General features: G+C 49.5%; 1 protein-coding gene and 1 pseudogene across 2 annotated transcripts in view; one reads left to right on the top strand and one right to left on the bottom strand.

Annotated features, from left to right (window-relative positions):
- Positions 1-26053, bottom strand: part of Cbp53E (Calbindin 53E) — a 191832-nt gene that overhangs the window by 76563 nt on the left and 89216 nt on the right. The gene's annotated exons all lie outside the window — the stretch shown is intronic.
- On the top strand, positions 2085-25490 carry LOC144116296 (uncharacterized; annotated as a pseudogene).

Raw genomic sequence — 26053 nt, 5'->3', positions numbered from 1 at the left:
GCTTCTTCGGACACTCGGGCACTCCTTCGAGATGGTGCCGCTAAATTCGTCCTCCGCAATAAAGCACGCATGTCCGCCGGCTGTCTCCCACTTCTGCCTTTGTTGTCTCTGTGAGTACCGCTCATGCAACGAAGCCGGGTCTCAGCTGCATGGCCGCTGCGTTGACGACGTGTTAGCGTCAGGCGATAGAACGTGCCGAGCAGTACCTTCAGCAAAAAAATCTGCAGTCCTTTTGATATTTCATTTCTGAACAAAGCTGCCTCAAATGTTAAAGGTCGTCCTTAGAATAGACAGGTCGCAATAGAGATCACGGCGACGTAACTCTTCCGAGTCAGAAAGATGCATAAAAAGTGCTTCCCGAAGAAAGTACGCGGGCATGTTTATCTTCATCGTGTTTGCGCAAACGTCTTGGCGTGTATGTCGACGTTCTCATTTATATAGCACACAAGATATCACGGGTAAACACGAGCCACCCCTTTCGCAGGCGCTTGGAAACTCGAACATCTGCTGGAAACGGCAAGTTGGGATCTGTTCTTTCCGCTGGAGGCGTCTTGCTGAGAAAGTTTTCACCTGGTGCGGTTTCCGGAAGGCAGTCTCGTCTACAAGTCTTGCGGCTGGCAGAGAGGAAGCAAAAATAGCGGACCGCTTCTCTTTGCAATCTTGCCCACAAATATGGACACAACTGATTGCGAGGAGTTTCTAGAACTATAGCGAGCACGTTTCCTTCAAGTGTTTTTTCTCGGTTTTCCATCTGGGCTAGAAAAGATTGCAGCCGTGCGGCTGTGGGCAAAGAATGGAGACTATATTGGCCTGAGAGCGAGTTTCAACAAATCACACTACTCGCTTCTCGAATTCAATCACAGAAGCACAACAAGGATAGCAGCTCACCGCTTTCCCATGTTGTCTGACGCTTCAGACAGGTAATTCGTCAGCATAGAGGTTTCCTTACTGCTGTCGTGTATATTAAAAAAAAGATTAAAAACAAAAAACCAGATATTCCAAGTCCTGGACATTTCCAGTCAATATTTTACTGGCTGGAAAGAAATATACCTCTGCACAACTGAACCGCCCTCAACCAGGGTAGTTTATCAAGAGATGGTTAAAGGTGACCGCTGTGTCGCTGCCGCGGATTTATGCGGCGGTAATACCCGCAATAGCGCGCACCGCCATGTTGGCTACAGAAGCTGAAGCACGACAGGGGACAAAACACCTGCCGTACTTGCAGCGCGCACGTTTACTTTTCCAACCTTGGAGCTAGATTAAACTGCCTCATAGGCGTATACTGCCTACGGCATTGTAATATTTTGCGGCGAAGTTTTGGTGAAAACGGCCTATCCAGAAACATAAGCGCTCATAAGAACGCTTTCGTGTTTTTGTATGTCAAAGGGAAAAGCGTCCAAACCGGAGAAGAAGGCGATGACTGGATAGAGCGGTATCCCGAAGGTGTAGCTGTGAAAAGAGAAAAGGCAATGTAAACCAGCGGGAGTGCCGTGAGCGTCACGAAAAAAAAGCATAAGAAAAAGACGTGTGAAATACAGAACAGCCTATAGTCAGCGCTTTCCTTCATTGCTAAGACTGGCTCTGGAAACTGCATCGCTGGCTCAATCTTAGCGTAAACGTTGAAGTTATGCTTGTTTAGAGGTTGTTCTGTTAGGCGTGCAGCCATAGGAATGTCGACTGCCTTGCTAACTTAGTTAGCCTGTCACTTTTTTCTTTTCATCTTCCAGTTTTCATTCGCGTTTCCTTATCCTTCTTTTTTCTAGGCGCCTCGATCGCGCGTCCGTTTTACAAATTTTTCTTTTGCGGAATTTCTTCCTTCTTTAAAGCATTTTACAGCGTTAGCTATCAATGCGAAGGTTCTCGGACAAAGCGCGTTTGTCGTTATCGTTAAAAAAATGTGGTAGGGTTTTAACGCGGTTAAACAAAGTAGACTTGCGAAAGCATGTGTTTAACCTGGTTGGCTCATCGTTTTGCTTTGCTGGGTCGTCGGCACGTCTGGCGACGATATTAGTTCGATAGCAGTGAAGGGCGGCTTATTGGGACGTGGGAAGCGCCGGTGACGAAGACTCTTGCACAAGTAATCGATGAAGCAACGGGGCGAGAGGCAGGGACGCGAGGAACAGTTCTCCAGCACGATCGTCAGCCGGCCGCCTCAAGAGCTTCGTCGTGGCTGGCGTCGGCGCATGATAATCTTCATTCCAGCAGAACTTGATAAAAATGTCGATGTGCAATGCACAGCGCAAGGGTGTGTATGTTAGTTCCATAGTAGTAGGTGTTGATGAAGATGAAGGTGTAATTTTCCGGCGTCTTCCGCCAGTAATACTACTTTCCGCACTGTTTCGCCCCGTCTGCCTACTGGTAGCCGTGGGAAGCGCCGGCGACGAAGACTCTTGCACAAGTAATCCATGAAGCAACGGGGCGAGAGGCGGGGACGCGAGGAACAGTTCTCCAGCACGATCGTCAGCCGGCCGCCTCAAGAGCTTCGTCGTGGCTGGCATGCGCGCATGATCATCTTCTTGATTCCAGTAGTATTAACGCCACATTGTTAAACGCCCCGTTCTCCAGAAAATCTGGTGTCGGCGTTGTCGGCGTCGGCGTTGTGAGCGAAAAATCACGGGCATGGCTCTGGCAGGTGGTCCCCACGTGACCTAGGAGGCAGGTGGGCCACCGAGGTCACGTGACCTTGCAACGTCATCACAGCCTGCGCACCGGATAGTGAGCAAACTGCCTACCAGCCAAGGTGGGCATTTAAGATAATGATTGGTAGCTCGTGTATCCTGGGCCGCACAAGTCCCATCGCGGGGCTGTGGCGCATCGCTTAACCGCTGCACCACTGCGCGAGGAGGGGCATGAGGACTCCCAGAGATCTATGAATGCAAAGTAGAGAATACCTTCTGCCTAAGAGGGAATTAACCCACTACGCTATCGCGTCATACCCTTAGGGCGGAGCTTAAGTGCCCTCTCCAATTTTTGTTAACGAAGACGACAATGTACTGTTCCGGCTTCTGCCGCCAGTAATATATGTAGTACTTACCGTACAGCTTTGCCCGTCTACCTGCTGGAAAGCTGGTTTTAAACTCTGTTTTTCAGCATACGGACCTTTCTGGCCGTCGATATACGTACTCAGGACTTTAGAGATGTCTTAGGTGGCGTCGTCGACCTAAGTTCTATCGACAGTTCCTAGATGTCCCACGTGTGGATGGTAACTTGCAAGACAGCGTTAGCCAAAGCTAATCTCGTGAGCTCCGGAGAGTTACAAATGAAAAATCGTCGTTGTCTGGTCACTGACCCAAAACCAAAGACCGTTAAGCTCAAGCTTCTTTGGCTCCCGGAACACCTAGAAGATTGTTACATTCGTGACGCCCTCCGAGCTTGCGGAAAAATTACTTATATCACAGTGGAGCACTGTAGTGTTCCGGAAATGGAGGGAATGCGTACTTTGAATGGAGACAGTGCCTTTACTCTTGAGTGATGGAGTCACTGTCAACGACGTGCCTCATCTATTGACAGTCTGTGGTCTACAGTGCCTGGTTTTAGTTCCAAGAAGGCCTCCCTTGTGTCTCCGTTGCCACAAGGTTGGACATATACGCCGTCACTGCCGTGCTCCGCGGAGTGATAACAGCCGGTATTTCGGTCATACTACAGAGGAGTGCGCACTATCGTATGCTGATAAACTCCGCAGTGGCAGCCATTCCATGGACGACACTCTGCAGGAGTATTTGATGGATACGACAGAGGTTTCGGATGCTGCAGGTGACATGTCAGCGGTTGCACCCATTGAACCAGCAACTACTGGCCTAGTGTCTGGTGCCGTTCTTGGTCTGAAGCGTGAGCCAACCAAGCCTTCAGAGACGTATCAGCCGTCTGCAGATGTCGACTGTGAATGCCTGAAGAAACACACATCGGTAATACACAGCTTCAGTGACAACACTCTTGGTACGCGCGCCTGCGCTGTCCGTGAGCCGGAGGAAGAAAAGGAGGGGTGTGCGGCTGCGGCGCTGAGTATCTGCGCTGATGGGATTCCTGATGCCACTGCCGGGTGTGCCAGCCTGGCAGTTCACTCCATGACGGCAGCTGTGGTACGGATGTGTCAAGTTCAACCGTGGCCTCAAAGCGTGGCGTGTCGCCGAGTTATGCCTCCTATCAGGAGGACGCCGTCCCTGCCAAGCTAAAGTCCCGCTGTCGAAAGTCCTCGGAGAAGGTGCCAGCTCTAGGGAGGTCTCACCTTTCGGATTGACGCATACATCGCGGATGGTTGACTTAAGTGCACGTTCGTCACCATGGCGAACGTCCCGCAGTTGATCGTCGCAACACTCAACATCTGTGGGCTCCGGTCTAGGCAGAAACAGGTACAGCTGTCGATTGTTTTCGGGTAGTCGGCTGGACATTGTTGCTGTTGAAGTGACTGAGATAGAAAGTGAATTCGATACAGAGGTGGCCCTGCGGCCCTTGTTGAGATATTATAACGTATGTTTGTCGCACTCGATAGGCTTTTCGGTGGGCTGCTTTCTGTTCTTAAGGAAAGTCTCCCTGTTTCCGGCTTTATGTATCAAGTTAACACAGAAGGGCGCCAAATATGTTATGACTTTCGCCTGCACGGCGAATCGTGGAGGTTCATCAGTGTGTATGCATCAAATAATCGGGTTCAGCGAGCAGTTTTATTTCAGGGTATGGCAACTCTTATAAACTGTGATAGGTATGGGGTATTCATGGTTGATTTTAAATGCGCGTGGGACCCACACGACCGTACAGGACCTAGCAAAATCGCCGATAAGATCCCTGGTATTTTATCGGCTACCACTGATAATGCAGGCTTAATTGATGCCGGATTGTCATCCACCTTCACCTTTGTTATAGGAGCTTCACATTCACGTCTAAATTGGATTTGCGTTTCCGCAGACCTCCTTAAGAGGCGCATTTCGTGCGATGTCACGCCTGTTTTTTTCTCTGATCATGAGGTGGTTATTGCGCGGATTGGAGAACGTGCCCGTTACAAGTTTCAGCCACAGTGGGAAGTGTGGTGGAAGCTCAATTCATCGTTGCAAACGAGGAGGACTCTAAGCAGGGAGTGAGGACAGCTTTGAAACCTTGCTTGACCATGAGAGTCTCAGTATTTGCAGCTTGGAAGATGTTTAAGCAAGAAGTTCGTGGCATAGCTATTGAGTTTAACTCCATGAGGTCTTACCTTAAGCATAGTGAGGAGAAACGGCTGCTTCAGAGCCCTTATAATTTGCACGAACTTAGATGCGAGGCTCCAGGATTGTACGCAGGAAATTGCTACTGTGAAGTGTCACCTTCAACAGTTGGATGCAAAACTCTTTCGGGCGGCTCGTGTACGATCCCACACCATTTGTGCTTTGCACTCTGAGGAGCCAACTAGACAGGCCTTGCTTGATGAGCGTCGCCACGCGAGTGCCAAGTGAGTCTCTGAGCTCTACTGTGGTGGAGCCCTGGTAACAAGTACAGATGAAATAGTCGCCGAGTTTGCAAATCACTACGCCTCACTTTTTGCTGCCACTTCAAGCATTGCTGATGATGTTCATGTAGCGCGCTGGGTGTTTATGATTACGCCACTTTCTGAGGATGAGTGAGCGGTAATTCGAGGTCCTTCAACTTTGGGTGAATCGGAAGATGCAGCACACAAACTCGGTGTGCCGGTTTGACCTCGCTAAGTAGTGCTTTCGCACTGAGAGCGTTCGTGCATAACGACCAGGAGGAGGGGGGCAAGACGGGTACCCTGCAAGAAGTGCCACCCCATGGGGGTGCGATCACGTGTCCACCCCATGCACATAGCCCGTACCCTGCGAATTGAAGGTTCCCGGCAAAGCCATTCTTTTGTGAGGCAGGAGGCGGGCAGTATACGGGCTGTATCGTTCTGTGCGCAATGATTATCCCATGTCAGCTGGCGCTGATTTACCGCACTACCATTTGTGTAGTCACCATTCAATTCTTTTTTCATTCCTCGGCTGATTGTAATTGCTAATCTCCACAGGGGGCATGGGCACCAAGATTTGAAGGAGAAGGAAAGGTACCGCAAAAATAACAAATAATTGCTTCAAGGCAAGTGCTGGTCGCCTGTGCTCCAGGGCACGTTTCTGCCGATAGACGCCAACGCTGGCCAACTGCGCACCGGGCTGCGCACCGGCCGCTTCTTCGGCTGCACATCGCAGTCCTCCATCTACGGCAACACCCCCACAACTACCGGAAATTGCGCTCTTTGGTCCAGACAGCTAGAACTTGCAGTTGCAACTTTTCGTTTATTACCCTTCGTCGTGTCGTTTAACATTAAATACTTCAAGGAATTAGCATTAGCTAAACGACTTTATAAGCAGTTGCTAAGTGATAACTTGCCTTGAGCTGACGGGATGTGATGAAATTTGTGCGTCAGTATGATTTTGTGTTCTTTGTGCTACTGATGTAAGCCTGCTTTTTTGTGGAGCAGAATCGTCCTCCACTGCTTAACCCGTACAGTACCACACCCAGCGAGTGTATGCTGTGTACACCTGCGCACCCGCACTATTCGCACGCATTCGCAAACCCCCCCCCCACACACACACACACACACACACACACACACACACACACACACACACACACACACACACACACACACACACACACACACACACACACACACACACACACACACACACACACACACACACACACACACACACACACACACACACACACACACACACACACACACACACACACACACACACACACACACACACACACACACACACACACACACACACACACACACACACACACACACACACACACACACACACACACACACACACACACACACACACACACACACACACACACACACACACACACACACACACACACACACACACACACACACACACACACACACACACACACACACACACACACACACACACACACACACACACACACACACACACACACACACACACACACACACACACACACACACACACACACACACACACACACACACACACACACACACACACACACACACACACACACACACACACACACACACACACACACACACACACACACACACACACACACACACACACACACACACACACACACACACACACACACACACACACACACACACACACACACACACACACACACACACACACACACACACACACACACACACACACACACACACACACACACACACACACACACACACACACACACACACACACACACACACACACACACACACACACACACACACACACACACACACACACACACACACACACACACACACACACACACACACACACACACACACACACACACACACACACACACACACACACACACACACACACACACACACACACACACACACACACACACACACACACACACACACACACACACACACACACACACACACACACACACACACACACACACACACACACACACACACACACACACACACACACACACACACACACACACACACACACACACACACACACACACACACACACACACACACACACACACACACACACACACACACACACACACACACACACACACACACACACACACACATATATATATATATATATATATATATATATATATATATATATATAATGGGACCATGAAAAGAAACTACGGGGGACACAGAGGACCGTATTGAATCGAACGCAAACAAGCGAAATGAGATTCAGCGGAACGCAGCGAAGGACACCGCCGGACTTGTTTCGGGCTTTGAGTGGTTCTGTCGGGTCGTGTTTTTTCTGCGGGGGTGGCGCAGCGCGTCGCTTCCGTCGTCGCTGCCTTCTATCCACGGTTCGCATCGGCCCGCACTGTAAGCCGACCGCTGGGCGAGAACCACGAGGAGTGCTCCCGTGCTCCGCAGCAAGAAGTGCGTCCTCTCTGGCGGGGAGACGTGCGCTGCCTGCCCAATTGCGTACCCTCGTATTTCGCCACCGACCCTCGCACACAGTCTGTATCGAATGGCGCGGAGCGGTTCGTTTTGCGCCGCGCTTTGATTCCGCACCGGGCAGCGTTTCGTTAGCGCGGGCTTCGATCAGGCCGCACCAGTGGGAATTTTCTATAATCTGTCGTCGGGAGAGGGGTTTCTGTGCGTAACAAAAGGGAAACGAGCGCTCGTCGCGGGAAGTGCGGAAAGTTGTAACGGCAGCGCATGGGCTTTACAAAAAAAAAAAAACCTCAGACGTTTCCTTTTCCTTCAATGGTCTTTGTTAGAAATCCTCTTCCGCGAAACTTTTAATGGCTGCGCGAAGAATTGCAAGGCTTTGTCTCTCTCTCTCTCTCTCTTTGATTTTTTTAAACACGTTTGCAGTTTGACTTTTTTTAACTTGGACCGCTGAAAAAAAATTATTATCGGTTGGTGGAGTCCGTGACTGGATAGCATCGGCTCGACGTGACGTGCCCGTCTAGTGAGCCGAATAATAAGAGAAGTAATACTGAATGCCCTGTAGAAGCGCGCACTCGGTCGCGATCGTTTCAGGGAATAAAGAAAAATCGCTTTCATCTTTATTTCAGGTGAGGCAACAAAGGCGTAAGCAGCAGAGGCGATCAGGAAACATGGCACGTGTCTTGCGAACAAAGGCCTCCGTCCGGTCTGTAGCAAATTCTCTGAATTTTAAAACCAGCTTCATGTGTGTCTTGTCCAAAGCATGCCCTAAGACATAATGCATCCGCACATCAGCAGAAATCTGGACGTCAGAGCTACTTGTGTTCAGTCTTAAGGTATATTTTAGCCGAGTAATTTTGCAACGAGCAATATTTGTCATGTCGGCGAGCTTTCATCTTTCAGAGGCCGTCACAACAAGCTGGCCGTTGGGTTTCTCCGTACCGCGGAGAACTAGAAGCGTAGATGAGCTTGCCGTTCCACAAAGTAGCTCGTCTTGCCTACGTTCTTGCTGCATAAATCAAATAGCTCCGGGAATACACATCTCTGGCAGCCTTGCCGTCATCCGAAAAACAAAAAAGAGAAATAGGAAGAGAAAGGTTCCAGGAGTTCTCCTACTCGCCTGTGTTGGCGGAGATGAATTTGTCCCATTATGAAGTTAGACGTTGCAACTGCTAACCACTCTGGGCGAAGTTCTCTTCCTTCTTGGCACTCTGGCAACTCTCGCTGCCTGCTGACAGTATCAGGCGCGTCACGCAGCGAGGCTAGAACGCATCGCCGCGGGCATCATTTACCGGTCCGCTTTCGCAGTCGCCGAACACGGTTTGGGAGGCATATTTACGCTTTTATCCCACCAGGCACTCCTGCCCATCAGCGCAAAAGGAAAAAAAAAGAGAAAAGGCAGCATCCGAGGAGCGAAAGAAAAGGCGCGCTGAACGAGCCGCAGCTATTGGCTTTTTGATGCAGAGCCGACATGTCATGCTTGCATTGTCGTTTACGCGCGAGGCCTCCGTCGCGATGAGCTCGGGGCCTTGTAGCCGCTGTTGTGAAGGCGAGCGGCCAGCTCCGATATAATGGCAAGTCGCTTGAGGGTTTGATGTCAAGATAAACGATCCGCGCCAACGAGATCCGCGGGTTCTGTCTGCTGGCCGCATAGGAAGTATTTTCTCTGAAACAGCGATTGGAGAGCTCTCCTGAACGGCCTATCCTGCGCGGCGGCAAATCCTTGATTTATTTCGTAAGCCTGCCTGTAACTTTGCTTCTATAGATGGTTGTCAGGAAGGCACTGAGCATATATTCGCTCTTTTTCTAAGGAAAGCTTGCGACTTTTTTTTTTTTTTGGGGGGGGGGGGGGGGGTGGCGTTTTGGCAGAAAAAAAATAGCGATTTCTGGTTCGGATCGTGCGTTTTTTTTTCTTCTTGTCATATAACGTCCCGCTCATTGATTTTCTCGTCTCGTCGGGTCTCGGGTTTCACAGCTAAGTGATGAATGAGGTGATATAGAGTAGAGAGCGACGTCACGCGCTTGTCATTTCGACGGTTCATCTATCTTGGCCAATCCACGTTATCAGTTTTTTCGCTCTTGTGACGCGGGCACGCGTGGTGCTATTCCGCAATACAGTATGCTGGGCGAGTTGGTTTTTAACTTCCATATCTATACAGCGCTAAAGACGGGACAGAAGGAACACGCACAAGACACACAACAGAGCGCTGCCAGCGCTCTGTTGTGTGTCTTGTGTGTGTTCCTTCTGTCCCATCTTTAGAGTGGCACAGGCAGGGGCTTAATTGTTTACATTCTTTTTAGGCTGCCCCACCATACTTTTTGTCCCATCTTTAGCGCTGTAGATATGGGAGTGGTGCTATTGTTTCCATGGCTGTGCCCGCTCCACCGCGGTGGTAACCGAATGCCCCGTAACTCGTGCGAATGGAGCAGTGAGCTATCTGTCAGCGGCTGCGAAGAGCTTCGCTGTCTGACCAGGTCCTTGTGTTTTCCGGAATAGCGCAGGTAGCCACAGCACACTGTGTTTCTGTGAAGGCAAGATGGACGGGTCGCTGTATATGCGCTTTAATAACAGGATGTTCACTGTCGGTTCCTTATAATTGCCGCGAATGGAAGCGATGCGGGCCTTGGGCGGAACGAGTCACTATCTGGTGGGCGCCGCTTTCTCTCGCGACGCTTTTAGCGCACAGGGTATGCCAGGCGAACGCTGTAATTTTCTCCGTCGAACGCCGCTGTGGTTGTTCGTCGCTGGGACTGAAATTGCGCTGCCGAGGTCATTGATCTTACTGGCCCCACCAATGGTCTCGAAAGTAACCTACACGCACCTCCGCCCAGGTAAGTGCAGTGGTGTGCGCACCCTGCTCCTGTATGGCTCGCCAGCGAGCCGAGAGGCTAACCGGTATGGCATGGAGGCCGCGCAGACGTGGTGCCCGTTGGCCACTAACTGAATGCGCATTCGCGCGTGGCTCACCTCAAGAGCGCAATGCAAGCTATCGTGGTGCCTTCTTTCACAGGACTACTGTGCTTTCAGTACCGTTAACTGCATGTGTTTGCTTTACCAACCTGTGAAATCATTGACAAAGCAAAAAGAGTTCTCGAATTTCGATGGAGGCGAAATGCTAGAGGCCCATGTGCCGTGCGATGTCAGTGCACGTTAAAGAACCCCAGGTGGTCGAAATTTCCGGAGCCCTTCACTACGGCGTCCCTCATAGCCCCGGGTCGCTTTGGCACGCTAAACCCCCATAAACCAAACCAAACCAAAAAGAGTTTCATTAGATCATTCCAAATTGGCCTCACTCGGCTATCTGCCGAGTGCTGCACATAGCGCAGCATTATTAATTAGTTGCTAATACACACAAAGAGAGAAAGGCAGAAAAGAAAGCTATGCCTCAGGAGAAGGGTGTACGATTCGCAGGCACAACGCGACGCGAGAAGCAGCTTCTGCAGGCTTTGTGCAGCGCATAAGCGCGACTACGAAGTGTCGTGCTTACAAGCGCCTGCAACGCGGTCTGTGCGAAGCGCAGAGCAGATCGAAAGAATGCCGTGACAGGAGAGCGACTCGGTTCGGCCCACTTTTTTTTTTCACAGTCCTCTGACGTAAGACACACTTCTATAAATTATGCAGTCGTATGTTAGCACGCGCATGCGCTATACGAGGTGGTCGTGGGGCAGGGAAACCAGGGTAGAAGACAGGAAACTGTCTCCGCTATGACGACACAAGAGAGAGAGCCGGATGGAGGAGGGACAGAAGGCTGGACGTGCAAGTACCGCCTTGCAGGGCACTCTTTGATAACGTGGGACGTGGCCGTGTTGTTTTCTTCGTCTTTCTGTGGGCTTATAAGGGTGTAAGACAACGAACCCAATAGTAAAACTAAGCAGGCTAATGCTATTTTTAAACTTGGAAGTTTTGTTTAGGTGGGGTGCTGTTTCTTTGGGAACTTCGCATTTTGCGCACTTGTTCAAAGCTTGCCGAAACAAATGCGTCCATGACGAAATGCTTTTTTCATGGTTTCTTAGAAAAAAAAGCCATGGATGAGTTAAGCCAGGAACAAAAATAAAAGGATTTACCGGCACCGGATCCCTTCGCGTGCTTTGTAATATGATGCTAAACAAGGCTCGGCTTTCTTTACCAATTGACCGCGTTTCGCAAAAAAAAAGCACTGCAATGCGAAACCGCAAATCAATGCGCCCAGCCCCTTGTTTTTTGAGTTTCCTTGCGTTGCAGCATCACAGGAAAATAAGTGGCACGGCGGCAGTGGCTCCTGCAGGAGGCATCGCGGAACAAAGATGGCAGGCCCTAAGCAAACAGAGTACATGGAGACTTTTGCTATGGGTGAGCAGATATCGATTGAACCGGGTCGGCTGATTTTGCTCATGACGAAAAGCCCACCATGCCCGCTAGGATTTTGCACTTTCTCGCTGCGCGCTGCATCCTTTGATCTAGGCGTCTGCTCAGGCTTAGGCGCCACTCCTTTGTTCTAAAATGTTTGCGGCTGGCGGGCTTTCCTCCCCCCGTCTGCGGGTCCTCGCAGCTTCCCACAAGGCGTCACAGAGCAGGCGTTTTGTTCCATCGTTTCTCGGTCCATTCGAAGGCTCTAGAGATATTCGTGGTTTTCTGAGTGTCAACTGCACGCCGTCACATTGTAGCCTGAATTATTACTTTCGATGTTTGCTTTGGCGTTGGAACGTTTGCTTTGAAGTCTGTATTAGATTTGGATACTGATCAGCGGCCTGTCGCCGCCGCGAGGTATTTTTTTATGCAAAGCAAATTAGCATGCCCCCTCCCCTCTTTCACCGTTTATATTTTTTTGCCGCGTAGTGGGAAGTAATGTGTCCTTCTACGGCTCCAGACGGTAGACAATATCTGTATTTGTTTAAAGTGAGAAATCGGAAGATGCCACCAATTATGAAAATTTAAAGGATATTTCAGTTGAGCATGAAGAAAGCAGAGGAGAACGTTATCTAGCTAGAGCAGAATTAGAATGCAACTTTGCGATTCAGTTACTACAGGGTCTCTATGACAAAAATTTGGGGACGCTTAAGCTTCGCCTTTAAGAGTGGAACGCGACAGCGTGTTGCAGCACTGCCAGGGGGTTCACGGAACGCCATCGCCCGTTCGGCGCGACGCCTTGCCCGTTAGACAAATCGCTCTGCTAGGTACGGTGAAACGGACGCGCGGAGCGGCAAACCGCGTAGAAGCGCTGCCAGGCGCCTTGCCGAAACGCGGGGGACTCAAGTTGCAGTCGTAGTTCGTCCACATCGTTCGACAAACCCGATGCCACGAACGCCAGCACAGCTTCCGCGCCAAACGAACGGGCAGCAAGCCGCAAGCTTCGTGATGAAGGCGCTTTGGATGTGCGCTGCGTTGTTCGCCGCTCACCGCGTGATTCCTGCGTGCCCGCACGGCCCCACTGCGCCCGAATGAGACGAGCGGGAGGCGCTGTCGTCGCTCGCTATCTGCTGGGGCAGTGGAGTACATTGCGAGGAGGAGAATTTTTCGCTCACGGCCAACGCCACCGACGACACCGGCTTTTCTGCTATACGAGCTCCTTAACGCTCTCGCGTTAAAAAGTCATCCTTCTGGCCCTGGACTGCGCTGACAGCCTGCTGAAAGGGGAGGAAGATGACGGCGGTCAAGACTCAATACTTCACATCCCTATGATTCCTTGATGGGTGCAATTAAAGTTATTTCATCACCATTCTCTTACAGCGCGGTTCGGGTGTCCACCGAGATATGTGAGACAGGCATTATTTCCTTTTGCCCCGCCGCGGTGGCTCAGTGGTTAGGGCGCTCGACTACTGATCCGGAGTTCCTGGGTTCGAACCCGACCGCGGCTGCTGCGTTTTTATGGAGGAAGAACGCTAAGGCGCCCGTGGGCTGTGCGATGTCAGTGCACATTAAATATTTTTTAAAATTGGTTTTGGGGGAAAGGAAAGGGCGCAGTATCTGTCTCATATATCGTTGGACACCTGAACCGCGCTGTAAGGGAAGGGACAAGGGAGGGAGTGAAAGAAGAAGGGAAGAAGGAGGTGCCGTAGTGGAGGGCTCCGGAATAATTTCGACCACCTGGGGATCTTTAACGAGCACTGACATCGCACAGCACACGGGCGCCTTAGCGTTTTTCCTCCATAAAAACGCAGCCGCCGCGGTCAGGTTCGAACCCGGAACATTAAAGATCCCCAGGTGATCGAAATTATTCCGGAGCCCTCCACTACAGAACCTATTATCCTTTCTTCTTTCACTCCCTCCTTTATCCCTTCCCTTACGGCGCCGTTCAGGTGTTCAACGATATATGAGACAGATACTGCGCCATTTCCTTTCCCCCAAAACCAATTATTATTGTTCATTATTTCCTTTCCTTAAAACCGATTTTCATTTCATTTTCCTTTTCTTACGGTGCGGTTCGGGTGTCCACCGAGATATGCGAGCCTTTCCTCAAAAAACAATTTTCAATTTTGCGTTCCGCACACTGAATAGCGCGCCTAACCTGGCACACCAGCAGGTGGCACTTAATGGTTGATCGCGAGAGGTTGGCCCCCGCAGTGAACGCTGCACCCTATTGCTGGAGTGCCACGTGACTGCCACAACCTTGTCAGCGCTAATGCATGCAGCACACATCTCTCTCTCTCCCTCTCAGTACCCGGCTTCGTACCCCGCGTATAGATAGATAGGTCGGGCGTGACACTGGGCTTGTCTGTAGCGGCTAGCGAACAGAAACACGCCGACCGCGGCAGCCACGTTTCGATGGGGGCGAAACGCTAAAGGTGCCCGTGTGCTGTGCGATTTCAGTGCACGTTAAAGATCCCTAAATGGTCGAACTTATTCCCGAGCCCTCCACTCAGGCACCTCTTTCTTCCTTTATTCTTTTGCTCTCTCCTTTCTCTATTCTCTTACGACGCGATTCGGGTGTCCACCGAGATATGTGAGGCAGGTATTAGGCCATTTCCTTTCTGGAAAAACCATTATTTTTTTTTCTCTCAGTACAGCTACGTAACGTAAGTACCTCAAAGTGCGAATGAACCGTCCACTGCCGCGGTGGCTCAGTGGTTAGGGCGCTCGACTACTGATCCGGAGCTCCCGGGTTAGAACCCGACCGCGGCGGCTGCGTTTTTATGGAGGAAAAACGCTAAGGCGCCCGTGTGCTGTGCGATGTCAGTGCACGTTAAAGATCCCCAGTTGGTCGAAATTATTCCGGAGCCCTCCACTACAGAACCTATTATCCTTTCTTCTTTCACTCCCTCCTTTATCCCTTCCCTTACGGCGCGGTTCAGGTGTCCAACGATATATGAGACAGATACTGCGCCATTTCCTTTCCCCAAAAACCAATTATTATTAATTATTAACCGTCCACTGAGCCAGGTAGCCAGTTATGCGCTGTTCATTAGCCAAAAATCATCAGTGTCTAAACGTCAACGCCAACGGCAATGAGCACCACGAACTCCGACAGCTTTCGCTTTATATTATGAATTAGCCGAGCTAATCCACGTTTTTTTTTAAAGACTGACATGGGACGAGAGCGGCACTGAGTGTGTAAAATACCCTTCAAAGCTAACAACGAGGAAGCGAAGGACAAATTTGGGAGGGAAAAACCGCCCCTCTCCCGGCCCCCTTTCACTTTTGAGAAAGTGGCGTCCAGCCCAGCGTCCGTGGCCACCTCTCCTGTACGCATTTTTTCGAAGGTTTGCACATACAAGCTGTCAAGGCACGCCAAGCAAGTAATTGCAAATGTGTACTCTTGTACCAGGACCCGTTATCCGGAGAAGTCTGTTCGAGAAACACTGAGTCCTGCGAGCGAGGATACCGGAGTATCTCCCCGTACCGTTGCCAAAATCAAGGCGGAGCGTCTGTGTGGGCCTTTGGCGGCTCCGAACCAAAAACTTCGCGACGTGAAGATTTCAATCTCGCGAACAGTCAAGAATGACAGCTTCACAGTCCATGCCATCCGTCTGAAAGTGCACAGTATATACGCGAAGAGGGAAGTCCCAACACTGGACAGTGTGCTAAAGGCTGTCAATGAGGACGATGACCTGCCAAAATTCAAGGAAACGACGTTGTGGAGGTTGATGAAGGACGTCGGATTCGCATTTGAAAAAAGAAAACGCGACCTTGCGCTGATCGAGCGAGTGACATCATTGCCTGGCGTCGCAGGTACCTACGGGCGATCAAGGAATTCCGAAATCAGGGCAGGTACGAGCCGTACCTTGCTTATTTTCTTACGCAGCACGTTTAGACTGGCTTCATATAGAGCTTGATGTTAGCGTTGCAACCTCGTAGTCGTAACAGTGAGTGTTACATCAGAATAACACATTTAAAAGAAATCGTCTTAACCATGTTGCTGTTGCCGACCTTTTGCGTGGAGGTGACGTTTGACGTTTCACGGCCAGCTTTGCGCTACGTTTGGGTCGGACACGTGTCTGCATGGGTGAGATTGAATCGCTAAATCCCAATTGCATGGTGCGGCAAACGAAAACAACAAAACTGCCAAAAATGTCGTAGCACTGCAATGGGTAGTGCCATCTCGTCGTCACCGTAGGAACGAATGAACACCCACTGTACGCTGCCCGTCGCTCCGGTGGCGCGAGTTACTGGCGCTACTGCTGAGAACGTTGGCAATTTTTGTTCGCAGTCGCCGCGAGTGAAGAGATTTTAAATGTTGCCGAATTATTCAAGTACCCCAGGCAAACATACAGTGAATATAAACTGGCTACCAAATGTCGCCTGGGCGCTAAATATAATCCCGAACAAGGGAGCAATAAAGCCGAGATAATTCTTTTTCCCGATTGTCCTCGAGTGGCTGTTTGTGAGACAGTGGTCAGCAGTGTGTTTGTTTCAGTGTGTTGCCTACTCACATGCTGCAGTGTGTTTGTTTATTTAGAAGCTTTGACTCGTGCGCGCGGTGGCTTCGCATTTACAGGTGCATCATCTACCTACATGAAACCTGGGTCGACGCAGGGCAGACAAAAGAATACGTCTGGCAGGACAAGACTGTGAAGTCATCTCAGGATGCCTTCCTGAAAGGTTTAACAACGGGATTGGCTGCGCCTTCGGACAAAGAGGCCCGTTTGATCCTTGTACATGCTGGGGGACAGTGCAACAGGATTCGTGCAAGACGCTGTTGACGTCTTAGAGCAAACAAGGGAAACCACGCTGACTACCTCTCTGAGATAGTTGGCAACTACTTTGAGAGGTGGTTCACCGACAAGCTTTTTCCAAACATTCCGGCCAATAGCACTGTCGTCATGGACAATGCTCCATATCATAGCTCGGCTCTTGAAAAAGCACCTACCAAGTCTACGCGCAAAACTGATATTCAGCTTTGGCTCACAAAGAAAGGTGTTCCGTGGTCACAGCACAGGGTGAGGGGCAGAACTGCTGGAGCTTTCTCAAAAGGTAAACACACCTAGCGCTGTGTACCGCATCGACACCCTGGCAGCTACGCATGGCCACGAAGTGCTTCGTTTACCACCGTACCACAGGGAGTTCAATCCCATTGAACTTGTCTGGAGCCAGGTGAAGGGATACATCGCAAGTCGCAACAAATGTTTCATTTTGGCCGAAGTGGAAAAGCTCCTGCCGGAAGCACTAGCGGCTGTATGCCAGGAAAACTGGCAAAACTGTTGTGTTCATGTGGAGCAAGTTGAGGCTGAAGCATGGCAACGCGATGTGATTGTTGACGCTGAAACTGAACCGGTTGTCTTCAGCATTTGTGACTCGTGCATCTCATCTTCTGATGAGTTGAGCACTCATTTCAGTGATTAAGATTTAAGTGGCATTGAGCAACTTGTTTGACTTCGAATGGTTGTGTAACACACATGCTACTGAGAAGAGACAGATGACTCATCGGCATGCTGTGATCACCTTTGTGCGTGTGTGGATGGAAAGGTGAAAATATGTGTGTGTGTGTGTTGATCAGTCTGCCGAGGAAACAGAGAGGACACATGGGCATGCTGTCATCACTCTTGTGTGTGCATGTGTGTAAAGCACATGCTCATTAGCATGAAATTGTATCAGGCAGTAACTTGTAGTGTAGGTGTTGAGGTGGATGTAAAGGACGTGGTGGTGGCGGCGGAGGAGGAGGTGGTGGGGGTGGTGGTGCTGGTGCGTGGTGGTGTTAATTGTGTCTGTATACAAGTAGAATTTGTAAGGGAGTGCAAATAGTACTTTTTCGAATTAGAATATGAATAGTGTTACACGTCGTCAACCTGTGCAGTTTTTGGAAGACTCATTGCAGAAAAATACAGTGGAGCTTAATCAAGCATCGTGTCAATTATTCGAAAAGTATCTGAAAGTTTGAGGGCAAATTAAATTCGTTTAAAATAATTTTGAACATGTACTGTTTGATTCGTTCGACTAATTGAACAGGCATTTATTCAATTTGATGTCCAAAAATTTCGAACATTCACACACCCCTAAGAATGGACCTTATTTTGTGTGTGAGCGTTGGGAATGGTATGTTTGGGTGTCTGATCTTGATGTCCTGAAAAGGGAGTCCTGGTTTGGTGTTCTCTTGCGTTAATGTCAATCTCCTTGTCGTTTTGACATTTTATGCAATGCTGCAGTGCCAGTGTGAGGTAGCCAATACTGCATGTTTTGTCCTTAATTTTGGGGTGTGTGAATGATTTCAAGCTGGCTCTTCCTCGGTTCAGTGTGAATTTGTTTGTTTCAAGTAATATTTTTGTTAGTACATGTCCCAAGAATTTGATTTTGTTGACTGAAAATGCACTGCTTTTTGAATCCTGTCCGGACATTGGTCAGGTTCTCGTTGTATGAAATAATGTTGTTCGATGGCCTGCACATTTTTTTCCCCAATCTTGTAGCACTTGACTGATTGTGTGTTTGTGTGCCTCCACTGCACGTGTCCTTTAATTTGTATGCACTGTGATCCATGCCACTGACTGTTTCCAGAATAAACCATTTCTCGCGAACACTGCGGGGTCAACATTCTTTATTGTCCTGTCTCATTTATTGTTTGCTCTTTCGAAATATTTTTTCATAGCGTTGTAGAACTTTTACTGCATTCTTATTTGGCGCTTCCACAGCTCGGAACTCTTTTTGCCTGGCTGTATGAAAATCCTGCCTGAGCAGCTTCTGCTCTTCTAGGAGAGCAGGGAAATCGAGACAAGTTGACTTGCCTCTTTATTGCCTTCATATACATTTTTGCAGGAAAACAAATCTTTAACTATTGAGGCAGTACTATTTTTTGTCACTGTGTGAATCAAGGCTATGTTCTAAATTTAACACTTAACACGGGAAAACAAGCCATATTGGGGTGGTGTGTGTATAGACGATTTGAACCATCAGTTTAAACATACTGCTCTTTTGCCGGATATCATAGCCCAGTTATAGAGCTCTATTTTCAATGACAAAGGTAAACGCGATTTGCTTAAGAACGAAAAATAACTTAACAAACACAAACGAATTTCAGATATTCTCAAGAATGTTGCCTCTACACAGTCAGAAAACAGGCGATTAAGAAGTCTAGAATACGTTTTCTGCGCTCATGTATGATAAACCAGCTTTATAACTTCTTTCTGATCGATCAGTAAAAAATAATTGCTATCGCCAAGTCCTTTGGGCTACTGTACAGCGCAGTGCCAAAGTTGGTCCCAGACTCTTTTGGCGAAGACTGGATCCGCCGGTAACTGGTTGCAAGGAACAATGCATAACATGCCAGGTACCTTAAGAGAGGCCCACAAAGGAGTCGGTTCCTCGGCAACGGCAAAATGGAAAGTTGCAGACGGCCACTTGTTAATCGGGGCACGGCGCAGTACTCACCACTGTGCTAATTAAACCCGACGAATGAACGTCATCTTTTCACACAAATCTCTCGCTTGCATCTAAAATTATAATCACAATGCTGCAGAATCGGGAAGAAAACCGCCACTGCTGACCAAAAGCCGGCGCGAGCTCACTGACAACGGATTTCACGGTATGCATCCATTCAAGCGATTCTGAACAAAACGAGATTTCTCATTCAAGACACGCGAAATGCGACTTGCGATGAAAAAAAATGTGCGATAAAAAGAAGTTTCAAAATGCGGGATTTGAAGCCACGCACCTCCGGTTGCATGTCGATACTCCGGAGTGACACGTTAAAAGACACGGCCACAGAACAGCATCTTTTTTTCTTTATTGAAACACGGCCCCAGAACAGCGCGCAGTGATACACCTTTTTTTTTTTTTGCGGCATCTTCCGTAGCCTTCACAGCGTTCCACTTGATGTTTGAAACGGGGTGTGACAGAAATTGCTTGTGAGCGATTTAAGATGGGATAGCATACCAATTTATTATACAGCACACACACCGCTTTTCCCAAAGCCGACTTGTTAAAACTGTTCGCATTCCAGGCCTTCCTTCTGAACAACCATTCAGAGGCTTGATCCTGTTCTTAAACTCTCCCTAAATTTATCTGTGTAGTCGCGTAAAATGACTCAACTACACACAGGTAACATGGAATTACTTAATTTGCGTATAGTTTTTAATTAATTAACCTTATTTATCAATGCATCTCGAAAATAACAACACGGCACATATAACCGCGAGCTGCCAAAGGGCGTCCCCTCTGGCTGGCGTGCGCTAAGGCAAAAAAAAAAAAAATTATTTCCCGAGCCCTCCACTACGCGCCTCCTTCTTCCTTTCTTCTTTCACTCCCTCCTTTATCCCTTCCCTTTCGGCGGGATTCAGGTGTCCAACGATATATGAGACAGATACTGCGCCATTTCCTTTCCCCCAAAACTTATTATTATTATTATTATTATTATTATTATTATTATTATTATTATTATTATTATTATTATTATTATTATTATTATTGAAAGCGCCAACTGACTCACTCTCTGTGGACACCTCAATCGCACCTTCAGGGAATTGCTTCAGGAGGGAGTGGTGGCAGCTGTGATGAACTGTTTTTTTTTTGTCCCCTGTGCGGGGAGGGACCCTCACTACAGAACTCCTACGGCCTTTGCTGTCAGCTGGGGAGCATAAGAAAGCGGTAGGCTTTGGTGTGGAGCAGTTTCCATGCAACCGCTTCCACCTGGGCCTAGGGCCTGGGTCCAAACACCTCCTTGTACATAATAAATGTTTACCACCACCACCACCTCGAGAGCAGTGGGGTCGTGCGGGGGCCCAAGGACCTGCGTGTCCTAAACTCTCCTGTGTTCATTAAAGTTTTCACCACCACCTTCCTCGATTCCGCGTCAGGTGTTTGTGTGACGAGGGGTACGTGTGTCGGTTGAGCCGATGGTGTTGAAGGAATGCGCAGTACTGTACGAACACCGGCACTGATGGTCTGGAGCCTTCGTGCGGGACTCGGTTATAATAAGCTCGGGCGATAGCGTGCACGCTCGTTTTCTTCGGAGGTAGTGGTGACCAGATGTGGAAATAACATCGGCTGGTTGGTGTGCTCTGTTTTTGAAGATATGATGGCGGCGGGCGCATATTCTGCACCTGCCGTAATTGCGGCAGACAGCTTGAGAGCTGGTGATGATGTAGGTTTATTTCTTACTCCTCAATGGAGAGTATTGCGAGAGATATGGCTGCCTCTTCTGCCTCCAGAGCGCTCGTTGTTAATGTGGGGGAGGGGGGGTTAATGCCTGCAGAGTGCGATAAATATTGGTGGCCGCCGATGCCGACCAGGATGCATAGTTTGTCGCGACGGTATATGTGCGGGTTGCACACACTCCAGAGCCAACTCGACAGGCTTGGAAAATTTTGAGGCGAAAAGCTTCACTACGCTAGCTTTTCGACCGTTGGCGTGGCCGCAGATTTGAACTTGAATGTAGCTAGAGGTCAATGTGGCCGCAAGATTCACCTTGAGTGTAGGTAGAGGTCAAACCATTAGAAATGACGCCTGTCTCACATATATCGGTGGACACCCAAACCGCGCCCGTAAGGGAAGGAAAGAAAAAAAAATGGCAGTGGCCTAGCTCAGCTATGCCAGGATTTACGTAGCGAGAGCTGTAGTTCTCCGCTGGTTACGCATGTTGTCGAGTTTGTTGTTGTGACTAAAATGTTCAGCATTGAAGAAGTATTCCGTGAGACACATTGTTTATTTATTCAATTGTTTTGACAAAGATAAACACTGTCCGATGATCGGTAAAGTAACGCGCAGTTGTCTCAATGCTGCCTACACAGTATTTAGACTGGTTGCTTTCTCTCAGATACACAAGGTCAATCCTTCCGGTCCAGAATCCGGAGCACCCAGGTTCGAACCCGACCGCGGGGGCTGCGTTTCGATGGAGGCGAAACGCTAAGGCGCCCGTGCGCTGTGCGATGTCAGTGCACGTTAAACATCCCCAGGTGGTCGAAATTATTCCGGAGCCCTCCACTATGGCACCTCTTTCTTCCTTTCTTCTTTCACTCCCTCCTTTATCCCTTCCCTTACGGCGCGGTTCAGGTGTCCGCCGGTATATGAGACAGATACTGCGCCATTTCCTTTCCCCAAAAGCCAATTAAAAAATATACCCACAAAGGCGTCGACTATTTGTCATGACGTCGCTGTCAATCTAGCGTCTGACGTGAAATTTGTGGGGACTGGCAGCTGTCTCCATGAAATGGGATTAACTGCGACGTCATGACAGTCGGTCGATGCCATTTGCTGGCGGGCATCCGTTGAGATTGTTGCCACTGCGTTCTTGAGTTGCAATCGACTATAGCTGCTTGGGGGGGGGGGGGGGGGGTGTACAGCGTGTGAAAAAGAAACATGAGGGAGCGAAGTTAAAGGCGCTGTTTATCTTGCAAGAGAAAACGGCATCAAGAATATAGCACTCAGGAATTGAGCAGAGCATGCATTCCGATTTCAGGAGGGGCCTTACTGCATGTTATTATTGTGGGTGATTGGTTTGTATGCTAATATGCCTACAAGGCTAAAAATTATGTTTTAACCAACAATTTTTGAATAACATATTTATCTTGCAAATCAGCGCATAATGAAAGGCGGCTCCCCGTAGTACTTTTTCAGAGAATACTCCGTCAGCATAGGAAAGCTTTTTGCGAGGTATTTAGAAAAGACTCGAAATTTAAACTATCCACTCCGTGAGCGACCGAAATTTAAAAGCTTGCAGAAGGCTCGTACCTCTTACTGTGCGACAGAATCCGTAAAATGGCATTTCTCTGATCTTTTGCGAACTTTATTTAGCGCTAGCGCAGAAAAGAGCTGATTTTGGGCATAAAGCCTCGGCGTTGCTGCATCTTTTGTAACGCATTAAACTCTTACATTTCTCTCAGCACACGGTATGCCTTCATCGCAGAGTGTTATGCACGTAAAATAACATTTCCAGCGCTAAATCTACGACGACGAGGCGGATAGGCCTCGCGACAGAACTGATTCCTTCAAAGACGACTGAGTGAAGATGAACTGGGGCCCTCCGCCAGAGAACTGTTTCACCGTTCTGCCTTCTAAGGCGGCGCTCTCTTTGACAGCCGACAAAAGCGAACATGCAGTGCAGCCGAGCGCTCTTCTCCCAAGTTTAGCGCCACGGGAAAGGCGCAGGCCCGAGTCAGTTTTCACAAAGTAAGCCCCCGGGAGTTCGCCGGAGTTACGTTTTCTTAATGGATGCCGGGAAGGATGGCCTTAATTGCATTATTCGCGCTGCTCGACGCTTCGTGTTAGGCGTCTCGTCAGGCTTCTCCATTCAAGGGCGCCAACTCCGCCGCTTGCTTCCTTAGCGGAAGAATCCTTGAAAGGCGCACGACTTGATGACAGTCGCAGACTGCTTAGTTTAAGCACTCTCTTTGTTAGAAGACGCGTGCACCTAATGACGTCAGGAGGAGAACACTCGACTTGAGGTACCAGAACTAAACGTGGCACTACACAATGCCTTTTAAGGAGCCCCTCACCGGGTTTGGACATTAAAAATAAATAAGCACAGCGCGTAGATCAGGTGGTTGTGATTGTCCTTGAAAAGAAATATGAGCCATATGCGTGCCGCGGAAGCCCGTAACACTTGAAACGAAAACACTCATGTGCTCCCCCATGACGTAGCTAGACTCCTCATACGCGCCTTCCTTCGCCGGTGACGAAACGTTGACAACCGGCATGTAGGAAAGGCCGAAGCATTTTCGTTCGTCCATCACCCTGATTGACGGGTGACGTACTTTGTCCTGCGTCTGGTCTCCTGTGTGCTGGGCGGTCACCGTTCGCTTCCCAACGAGATGAGGCAGCTCTCGCTCTGCATTCAAGTCTGTTCCGTTTGTGCGAGGCCTTTTTGATGTATAGTTTCTAGATTTTGTTGGTGAGTTTCTTTTTGTGTAAGACCTTTATGACCCATTCGGTGGTGCATCATTTATGTAAGTTAACAAACACCGCTTTCTTTAGCCTTTAGCCTTTCCAAATTTAGCCCCGACCACCTTCAGGCACATGAGTGAGCATGGCGGCCGTGTGCAACAACACGGACGCGGGAAGGGCAACCGGGCCCTTAGGGACTGACCCGGGAGCGGAGTTGCGCACCCGCCTACTGATCGCAGATCGCAGCAGCTGATCGCAGAAGTGCATCGATGAAACACTCTATTCCCAAGCGAACATATTTCATGTGGTGAAGGCTTGTCTTGAGCATTCCGGTGGTTTCTAGGAAATGGTCGTGCGGCGAATAGCCACTTCGAGGGCTGAAATGTTGATGACAGTCGATGGTATCGATGCTGTCTCCGGCATGTACAGTGACTATACACGTATGATGGTTCCGTGGCTCGGGGTGAATTTGTGATGCGCGTTAAGCCCTCGTAGTGCAAACATGTCTTGTGTGTAGTCGATGAATCACCTGATTCTTGAGGCAGGGAGGTTGATGTTGAAGGGGTTGTCTTAAAATAGTCCTGTCTCGCTGTGTATGAAGGACATGCACGCAGAAGCGTACGATTTGGCCCTGGTGCTCTGCCGGCTTTCCCTTCAGGGGAGGAATCGTGTATGCTTCTCACTGAAATCTCCAAGCTCCAGGCCCGAGACGGTGGCGAAAGCCGCTGCACCGTCCGCGGAGCCAACCACTCTGGGCGAGCCACGGAAAAGCTAATGAAGATGAGCCAAGAGAACTGGGCCAGTGGAGACATCTGCTCCTAGCGGCACTCCGAGCAGGCTCTCCGTGGCCTGTGGGTTCCGTTAGAACGCAAACTTCCGTATGTTATGTAACCTTCCTGCAGATGTATTAGCGACTATTTTTATTTATTTATTCAGCTCTGCCTATCATTTGCTTCGTTCTCATCGTGCTGATTCATCTTTGTAGTGACTGATGCTTGTCTGAACTGCAACGCAGTAGAGGCGAGTTCATTGAATTCCTTCATGCAGTAACCCTGTGCTTATCGCTGCAAAAACGAAACAAAGGCTGCTGGTTCCGTTAATAAACGTTTATTTTCTCCAAACGTATTTGATTCGCGCCCGCCTCGGTAAACAAACTGCCCTGCTGCTCACGCCCTTCTGGGCTGCGTCAACCCTGGACGTTCACACACTTTCCGACACCTACAGACAACGCACGCCGAACACGGAAGCCGGGCTAAGGATGCATCAGGCCAGGGGTCCGGAAACGAGGTGTGCGGGGTGCAAGGCGGCCACGATGCCTGCGCGCGCAGGAAGCTGTGAGCGCGCGAGCGGCGCATTCCAGGCAGGGAAGAAGGACGCCTGAAAAATGCTGACTCTGGAGTCCACCGCACACTTTCTTTGGCAGGAGGGACGAGAATTCGGCGCTCTGAATTATTGAGCGCCACTTGCACGCTTTGCCTGCGACGTCTCAGCGAGCACCTGCGTTGGCGTTGATAGACTGTCTGTGGAGGCACGCGCCGCATGCGCAAACTCACACGTGAGCCGCATGCACATACCATGCGGCGTGCAGGCATTAGGTCTGGATCGCGCTGCCTTACCGTGCGTTTGTCCCAAGCGAGTGACTGGTTGGCTGATGCTATATAGCTTCGTGCGCCAAGCGCAAGCCCGCATGGTTTTTTCGGCGTTTACAGCTTCCGCGTGCATCGGTAAACAGGGCGAACGTCTGAGGATTCACCGCTGCTGGAGCGCCGCACCTCACAACGCCGTACGCGGCGCACGGAAGCGCGTTCGCATAACCAGAATGTTTACCGTTCTGTTCTATCCAGACGTTGTGTAGCGAAGACAGCCGAGTTCGGATGTGCAGCGCGCTGTCGTTCGCAGTT

The sequence above is a fragment of the Amblyomma americanum genome, chromosome 1 (genome assembly GCF_052857255.1).
Source record: "Amblyomma americanum isolate KBUSLIRL-KWMA chromosome 1, ASM5285725v1, whole genome shotgun sequence".
Lineage (NCBI taxonomy): Eukaryota > Metazoa > Arthropoda > Arachnida > Ixodida > Ixodidae > Amblyomma > Amblyomma americanum.
Note: the sequence above shows the minus strand (reverse complement) of the source record. Positions and strands in the feature narration are given on the sequence as shown.